The sequence below is a fragment of the Chionomys nivalis genome, chromosome 1 (genome assembly GCF_950005125.1).
Source record: "Chionomys nivalis chromosome 1, mChiNiv1.1, whole genome shotgun sequence".
NCBI classification, from domain to species: domain Eukaryota; kingdom Metazoa; phylum Chordata; class Mammalia; order Rodentia; family Cricetidae; genus Chionomys; species Chionomys nivalis.
This window is the reverse complement of record NC_080086.1, coordinates 34,012,707-34,025,199: the sequence shown is the minus strand read 5'-3', so window position 1 is coordinate 34,025,199 and position 12,493 is coordinate 34,012,707. Positions and strand designations below refer to the sequence as shown.

The 12,493-nt window shown below is 43.9% G+C and overlaps 1 protein-coding gene across 4 annotated transcripts in view; it reads left to right on the top strand.

The window, feature by feature from the left end:
• Positions 1 to 12,030: 12,030 nt before the first annotated feature.
• Marchf8 (membrane associated ring-CH-type finger 8) overlaps positions 12,031 to 12,493 on the top strand; it is a 69,144-nt gene continuing 68,681 nt past the window's right edge. For 3 of the 4 annotated variants that reach the window (XR_009056353.1, XM_057758199.1, XM_057757914.1), the window contains exon 1: positions 12,031 to 12,485. The gene's annotated coding sequence lies outside the window, so the exon portion shown is untranslated. The remainder of the gene's footprint in view (positions 12,486 to 12,493) is intronic. The other variant, XM_057757993.1, reaches the window with a different exon arrangement.

The window sequence follows — 12,493 nt, the reverse complement described above, 5'->3', positions numbered from 1 at the left end:
TATTTATTTATTTTTATTCTTTTTTAATTAAAATTTCCACCTGCTCCCCATTTCCCATTTCCCTCCCCTCCTCCCAAATATTGCCCTCCCCCCACTTCCCTCCCCCTATCCCCACTCCTCTTCTCCTCCCCCCACTCCATTCCCCCTCCCTCTCGATACTGAAGAGCAGTCCAAATTCCCTGCCCTGCGGGAAGACCAAGGTCCTTCTATCTACGTCCAGAAAGGTGAGCGTCCAAACAGGCTAAGCTCCCACAAAGCCAGTTCATGTATTAGGATCGAAACCTAGTGCCATTGCCCTTGGCTTCTCATCAGTCTTCATTGACCGCCATGCTCAGAGAGTCCGGAATCAACCCATGCTTATTCAGTTCCAGACCAGCTGGCCTTGGTGGGCTCCCAATAAATCAGTTCCACTGTCACAGTGGGTGGGTGCATCCCTCGTGGTCCTGATTTTTTGCTCATGTTCTCCCTCCTTCTGCTCCTCATTTGGACCTTAAGAGCTCAGACCGTTGCTCCAAATTGAGACTCTGTCTCTACCTCGATCCATCGCCAGATGAAGGTTCTAAGGTGATATGCAAGATATTCATCAGTATAGGATAGGGTCATTTCAGGTTCCCTCTCCTTAGTTGCCCAAGGTACCAGCTGGGGACATATTCCTGGACACCTGCGAACCCCTCAAGAGTCAAGTCTCTTGCCAACCCTAAGATGGCTCCCTTAGATAGGATATATACTTCGCTGCTCCCGTATCCATCCTTCCTATATCCCAACCATCCCAATCCTCCGAGCTCCTCCCATCCTCCCCTTCTCATATTTCTCATCCCATTTCCCCTTTGCCCCATGCCACCTCACCCGCAAGTTCCCAGTTTTTGCCCTGGAATCTTGTCTACTTCCCCCTCTCCATGCGGATGATTATATGATTTTCTTTGGGTTCACTTTCTTATTTAGCTTCTATAGGATCACACATTATATGCTTAATGTCTTTTATTTTATGGCTAGAAACCGATTATGAGTGAGTACATCCCATGTTCCTCTTTTTGAGTCTGGGATACCTCACTCAGGATAGTGTTTTCTATTTCCATCCATTTGCACGCAAAATTCGAGAAGTCATTGTTTTTTACTGCTGAGTAGTACTCTAATATGTATATATTCCACACTTTCTTCATCCATTCCTCCATTGAAGGGCATCTAGGTTGTTTCCAGGTTTTGGCTATTACAAACAATGCTGCTATGAACATAGTTGAACAGATACTTTTGTCATTTGATGTGGCATCTCTTGGGTATATTCCCAATAGTGGTATTACTGGATCTTGGGGTAGGTTGATCCCAAATTTCCTGAGAAATCGCCACACTGATTTCCAAAGTGGTTGCACAAGTTTGCATTCCCACCAGCAATGAATGAGTGTGCCTCTTTCTCCACAACCTCTCCAGCAAAGGCTATCATTGGTGTTCTTGATTTTAGCCATTCTGACAGGTGTAAGATGGTATCTCAAAGTTGTTTTAATTTGCATTTCCCTTATCGCTAAGGAGGTTGAGCATGACCTTAGGTGTCTTTTGGCCATTTGAATTTCTTCTGTTGAGAATTCTCTGTTCAGATCAGTGCCCCATTTTTTTATTGGGTTCATTAGCATTTTAAAGTTTAGTTTCTTGAGTTCTTTATATATTTTGGTGATCAGACCTTTGTCTGTTGCAGGGTTGGTGAAGATCTTCTCCCAGTCAGTGGGTTGCCTTTTTGTCTTAGTGACAGTGTCCTTTGCTTTACAGAAGCTACTCAGTTTCAGGAGGTCCCATTTATTCAATGTTGCCCTTAATGTCTGTGCTGCTGGGGATAAACGTAGGAAGTGATCTCCTGTACCCATATGTTGTAGAGTACTTCCAACTTTTTCTTCTATCAGGTTCAGTGTGTTCAGACTAATATTGAGGTCTTTAATCCATTTGGACTTGAGTTTTGTGCATGGTGATAGATATGGATCTATTTTCATTCTTCTACACGTTGACAACCAGTTCTGCCAGCACCATTTGTTGAAGATGCTCTCTTTTTTCCATTGAATACTTTTAGCTCCTTTATCAAAAATTAGGTGTTCATAAGTTTGTGGGTTAAAATCAGGGTCTTCTACTCGGTTCCATTGGTCGACTTCTCTGTTTTTATGCCAATACCAAACTGTTTTCAATACTGAGGCTCTGTAATAGAGTTTGAGGTCAGGGATGGTAATGCCTCCAGACGATCCTTTATTATATAAGATTGTTTTGGCTATCCTGGGTTTTTTGTTTCTCCATATAAAGTTGATTATTGTCCTCTCAAGATCTGTGAAGAATTTTGATGGGGATTGCATTGAATCTATAAATTGCCCTTGGTAGAATTGCCATTTTTACTATGTTGATCCTCCCTATCCAAGAGCAAGGGAGATCCTTCCATTTTCTGGTATCCTCCTCAATTTCTTTCTTCATTGACTTAAAGTTCTTGTCAAATAGATCCTTTACTTCCTTGGTTAGGGTTACCCCAAGATATTTTATGCTATTTGTGGCTATCGTGAAGGGTGATGCTTCTCTGATTTCCATCTCTGCTTCCTTATCCTTTGTGTATAGGAGGGCAACTGATTTTTTGGAATTGATCTTGTATCCTGCAACGCTACTAAAGGTGTTTATCAGCTGTAGGAGTTCTTTGCTGGAGTTTTTGGGGTCGCTTATGTACACTATCATATCGTCTGCAAATAATGAAAGTTTAACTTCTTCCTTTCCGATTTGAATCCCTTTGATCCCCTTATGTTGTCTTATTGCTATTGCTAGAATTTCAAGCACTATATTAAAGAGGTATGGAGAGAGTGGACAACCTTGTCGTGTTCCTGATTTTAGTGGAATAGCTTTGAGTTTCTCTCCATTTAATTTGATGTTAGCTGACGGCTTGCTATAAATAGCTTTTATTATAGTTAGGAACGACCCTTGTATTCCTAATCTCTCTAAGACCTTTATCATAAAGGGATGTTGAATTTTGTCAAATGCTTTTTCAGCATCTAATGAAATGATCATATGGTTTTTTTCTTTCAGTTTATTTATATGATGGATTACATTGATAGATTTTCGTATGTTGAACCAGCCCTGCATCTCTGGAATGAAGCCTACTTAATCATAATGGATAATTTTTCTGATGTGTTCTTGGATTCGGTTTGCCAGTATTTTATTGAGTATTTTTGCGTCGATGTTCATGAGTGAGATTGGCCTGTAGTTCTCTTTCTTGGTTGTGTCTTTGTGTGGTTTTGGTATCAGAGTAACTTCAGCTTCATAAAAGGAATTTGGCAATGACTTCTCTGTTTCAATATTGTGAAATACATTAAGGAGTATAGGTATTAGGTCTTCTTGGAAGTTCTGGTAGAATTCTGCATTGAAGCCATCTGGACCTGGGCTTTTTTTGGTGGGGAGGTTTTTTATAACAACTTCTAATTCTTCGCGACTAACAGGTCTATTTAGATTGTTCACCTGGTCCTGGTTTAACTTTAGTATATGGTACTTATCTAAAAAAGTGTCCATTTCTATAACATTTTCCAATTTTGTGGCATACAGATTTTTGTAGTAAGATCTAATGATTCTCTGAATTTCCTCTGAGTCTGTGGTTATGTCTCCCTTTTCGTTTCTGATTTTGTTAATTTGCGTATTCTCTCTCCGCCGTTTGATTAGTTTGGATAGGGGTTTATCAATCTTATTGATTTTCTCCATGAACCAGCTTTTTGTTTCATTGATTCTTTGGATTGTTTTCTGTGTTTCTATTTTGTTGATTTCAGCCCTCAATTTGATTATTTCCAGTCTTCTACTTCTCCTAGGTGAGTCTGCTTCTTTTTTTTCTAAAGCTTTCAGGTGGGCTATTAAGTCTCCAATGTGTGCTTTCTCCGTTTTCTTTAAGTGGGCACTTAATGCTATGAATTTTCCTCTTAGCACTGCTTTCATAGTGTCCCATAGGTTTGAGTATGTTGAGTCTTCGTTTTCATTGAATTCAAGAAAGACTTTAATTTCTTTCTTTATTTCTTCCTTGATCCAGGTGAGGTTCAGTAGTTGACTGTCCAGTTTCCATGAGTTCATAGGCTTTCTGGGGATAGCATTGTTGTTGAATTCTAACTTTAATCCATGGTGATCTGATAAGACACAGGTGGTTACCGATATTTTTTTGTAACTGTGTAAGTTTGCTTTGTTACCGAGTATGTGGTCTATTTTCGAGAAGGTTCCATGAGCTGCAGAGAAGAAGGTATATTCTTTCCTATTTGGGTGGAATGTTCTATAGATGTCTGTTAAGTCCATTTGATTCATTACCTCCCTTAATCCTCTTATTTCTCTGTTAGGTTTCTGTTTGATTGACCTGTCCATTGGTGAGAGAGGAGTGTTGAAATCTCCTACTATTAGTGTGTGTGGTTTGATGACTGCCTTGAGTTTTAGTAACGTTTCTTTTACATAAGTGGGTGCTTTTATATTAGGGGCATATATATTCAGGATTGAGATTTCATCCTGGTGAATTGTTCCTGTTATGAGTAAAAAATGTCCATCTCCATCTCTTTTGATTGATTTTAGTTTGAAGTCAACTTTCTTAGAAATTAGTATGGCCACACCTGCTTGTTTCTTAGGTCCGTTTGCTTGATAAACCTTTTCCCAGCCCTTTACTCTGAGTAGATGTCTGTCTTTGTGGTTGAGGTGTGTTTCTTGTAAGCAGCAGAATGTTGGATCCTGTTTTCGTATCCAATCTCTTAGCCTGTGCCTCTTTATAGGTGAGTTGAGTCCATTGATATTAAGTGATATTAATGACCAGTGGTTGTTAACTCCGGTCATTTTTCCTTTCTTTCTTTCTTTTCTTTGGTAGTAGAGTTTGTGTGTTTCCCTTCTTCAAGTTGTGCTGGAGAAGGGTCTTTAGATGTCTGAGTTATTGTGGGCATTGTTGGACTCCTTGGTTTGTGATTTTCCTTCAATTACTTTCTGAAGGGCTGGATTTGTGGCTACGTATTGTTTAAATTTGTTTTTATCCTGGAAAACTTTGTTTTCTCCATTTATAGTGAACGAAAGCTTGGCTGGGTATAGTAGTCTGGGCTTGCATCCATGGTCTCGTAGTTTCTGCAGTATATCTATCCAGGACCTTCTGGCTTTCATGGTTTCCATAGAGAAATCAGGTGTAAGTCTGATAGGTTTACCTTTATAGGTAACTTGACCTTTTTCCTTTGCAGCTCTTAATATTCTTTCTTTATTCTGTATGTTTTGTGTTTTGATTATTATATGACGAGGAGATGTTTTTTTTTGATCCAGTCGATTTGGTGTTCTGTATGCTTCTTGGACCTTCAAAGGAATATCTTTCTTAAGGTTGGGAAAGTTTTCTTCTATAATTTTATTAAATATATTTTCTGGACCATTGAGCTGTACTTCTTCTCCTTCTTCTATCCCTATTATTCTTAGGTTTGGTCTTTTTATTGTGTCCCAGATTTCCTGAATGTTTTGTGATGAGAATTTGTTGGTTATGCTGTTTTCTTTTATGAGAGTGTTTATTTTCTCTATGGTATCTTCAGTGTCTGAGATTCTTTCTTCTATCTCTTGTAATCTGTTGGTGGTACTTGTCTCTGTAGTTCCTGTTCGTTTATTCAAATTTTCCATCTCCATCCTTCCCTCGGTTTGTGTTTTCTTTATTACTTCCACTTCGTTCTTCAAGTCTTGAACCGTTTCCCTTACCTGTTTGATTACTTTTTCTTGTTTCTCTTGGTTTTCTTGGGTATCTTTGAGATATTTATTCATTTCCTCTACCTTTTTGTTTGTAATCTCTAATTGGTTGTGGCAGTTTTTCACCTCCTGTTTAAGGTCCTCTATTATTTTCATAAAATTCACTTTTGAGTCGAATTCTTCTAATTCTTCTGTATTAGGGTTTAGACTTCTCATTTCGGGATTCCTGGATCCTGGTGATGTCACGTTGCCTTTCAAGTTGTTGGGGGAATTCTTGCATTGGCGCCTGCCCATCTTTTCCTTCAAATGGAGCCAGGAGAGGCCCGATGTCTTGGACCAGTCTTTGCTGTGACTAACTCTCTAGGTGTATCTCCTCAGTGTAGGGGCAGGAACCGTTCCCTTCCAGGTGAACTCCTCAACACCAAAACATGGATGCGTGGTATTCCAATGACCCGCGAAAAGAAGGCCGAATGCAAGGGGTCGGGCGGGGTCCAGTAGAACACAGGCGACACTGCAGTACAAGCTGGAGGTGCCTGTGCTCCCTTTCGGGGGGGGGGGTTGCTGAGGCCTGCCCGCTGCTCTGGTTGGGTAGCCTTAGTGTAGGGGCGTTTGTGCTCTCTACCGGGACCGTCCGCCCCAGGATAGTACACACTCACCCGTCCCGATGAAACTTCTTGGCACCTACACAGGAACTCCTGGATGCCCCAATGAGCCAGGGACTAATGGAAGTAGGGCGCAGGCAGAGCAGGTCCAGCAGATCACAGCAGAGACTGCAGCCCCAGCAGCAGGGGCCCGCTTTCCCTGGCGGGGACCTTGAGGCCTGCCCTGTAGTCAGGGACTCACTGCTCTGGGTTGGTAGCCTTAGTGAAATGGCAGGAAACTGTTCCACAGCTAAGGACCTTGCAGACAAGGCAGGTTTGGGGGTGGGGGTGGGGGCGGGTGTGTAGGAGAGCAAGCCCTGCAGCAGGAGCTGGGGGAGGGGTGTTTGTGCTCTCTACCTGGACAGTCCGCCCCAGGATAGCACACACTCACCCGTCCCGATGAAACTTCTCGGCACCTACACAGGAACTCCTGGATGTCCCAATGAGCCAGGGACTAAGGGAAGTAGGGCGCAGGCAGAGCAGGTCCAGCAGATCACAGCAGAGACTGCAGCCCCAGCAGCAGGGGCCCGCTTTCCCTGGCGGGGACCTTGAGGCCTGCCCTCTGGTCAGGGACTCACTGCTCTGGGTTGGTAGCCTTAGTGAAATGGCAGGAAACTGTTCCACAGCTAAGGACCTTGCAGACAAGGCAGGTTTGGGGGTGGGGGTGGGGGCGGGTGTGTAGGAGAGCAAGCCCTGCAGCAGGAGCTGGGGGAGGGGTGTTTGTGCTCTCTACCGGGACAGTCCGCCCCAGGATAGCACACACTCACCCGTCCCGATGAAACTTCTCGGCACCTACACAGGAACTCCTGGATGCCCCAATGAGCCAGGGACTAATGGAAGTAGGGCGCAGGCAGAGCAGGTCCAGCAGATCACAGCAGAGACTGCAGCCCCAGCAGCAGGGGCCCGCTTTCCCTGGCGGGGACCTTGAGGCCTGCCCTCTAGTCAAGAACTCACTGCTCTGCTGGGCTACAATTATTAAAAAAAAAAAAAAAAAAAAAAGCTGAGCGGTGGTGGCACGTCTTTAATCCCAGCAATCAGGAGGCAGAGGACAGACTCCAAAGCCACAGAGAAACCCTGTCTTGAAACCATATATATAGTAAGCCTCTTTGTCATGTGTGCTAACCATGATGCTAATGAATGATTGAATTCAAATCCAAGGCAGAGTTGAACAGATCTAATTTGGGTCTGTAAGTCTTAGTGGTCCTAGTGAATTGAGGATATGTTGGTATGCTGTTGCCAGAGTGTCAAGTGTGATCAGGTCTTGTGGTGTACCTGTCCTCATCTTACATTGTGAGTTTAAGAATAAACTCCTAAACTAAAACTTACCACTTAAAATACTGAAATAAATGTGTCTTTTTTTGTTATTTTTGAGGCGGAGTTTCTCTGTAACTTTGGAGCCTGTCCTGGAACTAGCTCTTGTAGACTAGGTTGGCCTCGAACTCACAGAGATCTGCCTCCCAAGTGCTGGGATTAAAGGTATGCGCCACACTTCCCGGGCCATCTTTTAAACTTTTAGCCCATCTCTTCTTGTTGTTAATAGCATTTCTTTTGTGTGATTATGTCTCATTGCAGTTTCTCTGAGAAGGCCTAGACACGGCGCCCCAGTAGCAATGAGTGTGCTGCATGCATAGATCTTGGTTTCTGGTACAGTTTCTCAATGACACCACCTTGGAGAGGAGGCTGGTCATAGTGCAGGGGCAGGAAACACATAAACAGACTGCAATCCCAGAGAGTAAGGACATGACTAAAACAAAACAAAACAAAACAAAAACCCCACCATAGCTGGGCAGTGATGGCACACACTTTTAATCCCAGCACTTGGGAGGCAGACACCAGCATATCTCTGTGAGTTGGAGGCCAGCCTGTCCACAGAGCTAGTTACAGGACAGTAAGGACTACACAGAGAAACCCTGTCTTAAAAAACTAAAAATGAATGAATAAATAAGTAAATAAGCAGATTTTTAAAAAGTCATAAATGATGTGGGATTCTCCTCTGTATGCTGTAAATACCATTGGTTAATAAAGAATCTGTTTTGGGTCTATCGCAGCATAGAATAGGGCAAGGCGGGAATTCCAAGCAGGCAGAGTCAATGAGATGCCATATAGCCACTGGAGGAGACAGATGTTGGAACCTTACCTGTAGGCCATGACCTCGTGGTGATGCACAGATTAACAGAGATAGGTTGATTTAAGTTGTAAAGGTTAGATAGAAATATACATAAGCTAATAGGCAAAACAGTATTGCAAATAATATAGTTTCTGTGTGATTATTTCAGATCTGGGCAACTGGAAATGAATGAGCAGCCCCTGTCAACACATAAATCTACAAGAATGATGACATGCCAAAAGGACACAAGAGTCACATGAATGTGCTCTAAGTGCCCACAGGCAACTCTCCACCTTTATCTTATGCTACAATATCAATTCCAGAGCATTGTCAAGCTACATTCAGTAAACAGCCTGAGTCTCCAAGTTACTTTACTGGGCACCTACCCTAGGAGATTGCTCAGCTCACTGGGTTTAATATGAGCAAGAAGTAAACCTGTTGCATCAAACCACTGAGCTTTCCGGAATTAATCTGAAACCACAGCATAATATAGTGTCAGTTAGGGTCTGAATTCATAATGTTGAAGTTCTTACTTTTTTTTTTTTTGGTTTTTCGAGACAGGGTTTCTCTGTGGTTTTGGAGCCTGTCCTGGAACTAGCTCTTGTAGACCAGGCTGGTCTCGAATTCACAGAGATCCGCCTGCCTCTGCCTCCTGAGTGCTGGGATTAAAGGCGTGTGCCACCTCCGCCCGACCCTTAATACCTTTTAATAAGATTTTTACTCTTTAGGTTTTAACTCAACACTGTTGTTTTCTGTTGTGGAATAAACTTTGTACACTGTAAATATGTATTACTCTCATTGGTTACTAAAAAAGCTGACTGGCCTATAGTTAGACAGGAGGTAAAAGTGTGACAGTAAGACACAAGGGACACCGAGAGAGGAAGAGTGGAGAGAGAAGAGTCACCAGCAAGACACCGAGAGGAAAGAGGGGGTGCGAGATGAAAGAGAGGTAATGCCACATTGCAGAATGCAGATGAATATGAATGGGTTCATTTAAGTCGTAAGAGTTAGCTAGTAATAAGCCTGAGCTATTGGTTGAGGATTTATAATTAATCATAAGTTTCTGAATGATTATTTTGGAGCAGCTGCCAAGACACAGAAAAACTCCATCTATAGTCTTCTTGTACAGATTATTCAAGGTTTGGTCACTTAGAGCACATTCATGTGACTCTTGTGTCCTGATATGTCATCATTATTGTAGACTTATTACTTTTAAAAATCTATCTATTTTACTTATTTATTCATTCATTTTTGGTTTTTCAAGACGGACTTTCTCTGTGTAATCCCAGAACTGTTATGGAACTAGCTCTGTAGAACAGGCTGGCCTCCAACTCATAGAGATCTGCTGGTGTCTGTCTCTCAAATGCTGGGATTAAAGGCAAGGGCCACCACTGCTTCACTATCATAGGATTTTTGTTTTGTTTCTTAAAATCATGTCCTTACTCTCTGGGATTGTAGTTTGGAATTTTTCCAATTATAGAACTGTGTAAACACCTTATTCTAGAAGAAAGAATTGAGCCTTCTGATTAGCTCAAAGTTGGCCTCATAAACACAACACAACAACAAAAGAAAACTGCCCTGTCATCTAGGATTAAACCCCACCCCTAGGCCTATGAACCAAAGGAAACCAGAAGTTATCCCAGGTGTCGCACTAATGGACTGCTGTCTGGGACTGCAAATAAGGGAATGTGGTGTGTTCAAGGGTGGCTCTTCCACGGCGTAGTTAAGACTCAATTATTCTTCTCTAAATTTGTTTGCTACTTCCTGTCGGTCCTCGCACTTCAGACACAGTGCTAAATGCCATTATGGTCATAGAAAATTGCAGTATATTTTGTCACACACATTTTTCAGGTCAATTATATAGCTCTAAACTTGACTAGAATTCATGATCTCTTGTCTTGAAAGCCTCCCAGGGGCAGAAATTACAGGTGCACATTACCAAGTCAACTGGAACAGCGTGTTTTGTTTGCAATGATCCCTTAGCTGATAAGTCAGTTCCTGCTTTCTATGCTTAACTGTTTGGAGAGTTGGCTGTGATTAGTAATAGTGGTCACCTGGTTCACAAGTCACTTGTCATAATATACAATCTCCAGGAGGGGGAAGGCATCTCCACAAGCACAGCAGACAGGGAGGATTTAGCCAAATGCTTCTTGGACAAGGCTTCTTGGACTGAGCATATTGTCCAAGAATATGCTCCACTTACTAGCAGCTTTACATGCTAAGTACAGACACTTCTTCCCACGTGAGTTTTCTTTCCTCGTTGACAGTCTCCTACACAGCTGGAAATGGGGACAGGAACTTGGACTCTGGGTTTGGACAGATGCATGCCGTCTCCTTTTTCTCAGGACTCTGACTGATGAGGAGAGGCTTCAGACATCTTTTAGGTAGTGATGCTTGAGTTAGGACTCACTCTAGCTTTGCCCACATAACAATGCTTTCCAGCTCTGTAAAAACTCACAGATGCCTCTAGAAGCCCGAAGGCTTTGTCCCTTCCTACAGTGGGATGGTAGCTTTCCATACCCCCAAATCAGTTAATTGGCTTTTTTGCTCACCCCCTGTAGGCATACACTGTATTACTGGGGGAGTAGCTCTGCGCTCATGGAACACCTGTTGCTGGAAGAGGCAGGAAGAGTCTCTCAGGTTGTAACTGTGTTTTCCACAGCAAAATAACTGGACGGAGAAAATTCACCATCCCATTTTCTGTATGAACGTCGCTGTCAAGGTGGTTTACAGACACGAACCTGTTTGGGCTTTGCTTTATGTATCCAGATGCTTTGTCTCTGGACAACCAAGTATGCAAAGTGATCAGTAGTATAGGGAGGAACGCGACAACTAGGAAAACAGACAACAGAAAATTGTGGAGTATTGCGGGGATTTGCTCACAAGTCTCTCATGAATTAAAAAAAGGAACTCTTTAATGCACCGTGTAACAAAAGTTATTGGGTAAGTAAAATTGCCAGTGGCTGAAACCTCTGCTTCTGTAAGGTTTAACTTAGGAAAATCAGAATTGTAAGAAATAGATCTGGGGGATGAAACTCGGAGATAGCTTCTCAGAGAATCTGGGTCCGACCAACAGTACTGGGGAGGGGAGATGTCACAAAGAATACCAATGTAGAGGTATAATCAGGAAAGAGTTAATGTGGACAAAGTAGAGTCAAATAGTCACTAATATATACATTTTTATTTACATGAACAGCAATACCTTCATGAAAAATATAATTTTGATGAATTCTATATTTAGATATTCATACTGTATACAATCAGTATCTCTCTAGGGTAGGGACTGAGAGCAAAAGCAAAACATCAACAAAAACCCGGTTCGTTCACACAAACAAACGTTTTATCGCTTAGTTCCCGCTGCTGCCGCTTCCATTTGCTAGCTTCCCGATGCGGGGGGGGGGGGGGGTCCCTTCCTCTAGGCCGAGAAGGAGAAGCTGAGTAGAGTCTAAGAGTCTAAGAGCAGCCTCACCTAGACAGAGTGGTCACCCCGAGGGCCTCCGCTGCCCCGCCTTCCCAGCGCCCCAGGTCTCCCCAGCAACGCTTTTGCCCGGGGCGCGACGGGCACGTGACCGGCGCGTCACGTGACCGGTCAGTCGGCGTCCTCTGGCTGGGTGGTGTAGACTGCGCCCTGACCCAGCGTCCCTGCGGCGTCCGGCCTGTGCCATGCAGGAAGCGGGCCGCGGGTGGAGCTCGGCGCCCACCTGAGCTGCTCGCGCCGAGGTGCGGCGTGGCGGGACCGCGCGCGCCCGGCCGCCAGGGGTGTGGCTGCCCGGAGGCCGCGACAGGTGGGTGCGCGGTGGTCGCCGCCCGGGAGAGGCCGCGTGCGTGCAGCGGGGCGGGGTCGGGTCACCCGATCCGCGGGCAAGCCGGAAGCCTCCGGCGCTCTCAGGTGAAGCCTTCCCTGGCTGGGCTGTGAGAGCGTGCACCCGGCAGCCCCTCCTGCAGTTGCCTCTGCCTCAGTTTCCACACCCGTGATGGAAGTGTGGACTCCTGCTCTCTGAGTGCCTGACGTGGCGTCTGGAGAGTCCTGCTCAAGTAGAAGCGCTGGAGGGAAAGCGTAGGTAGGCTG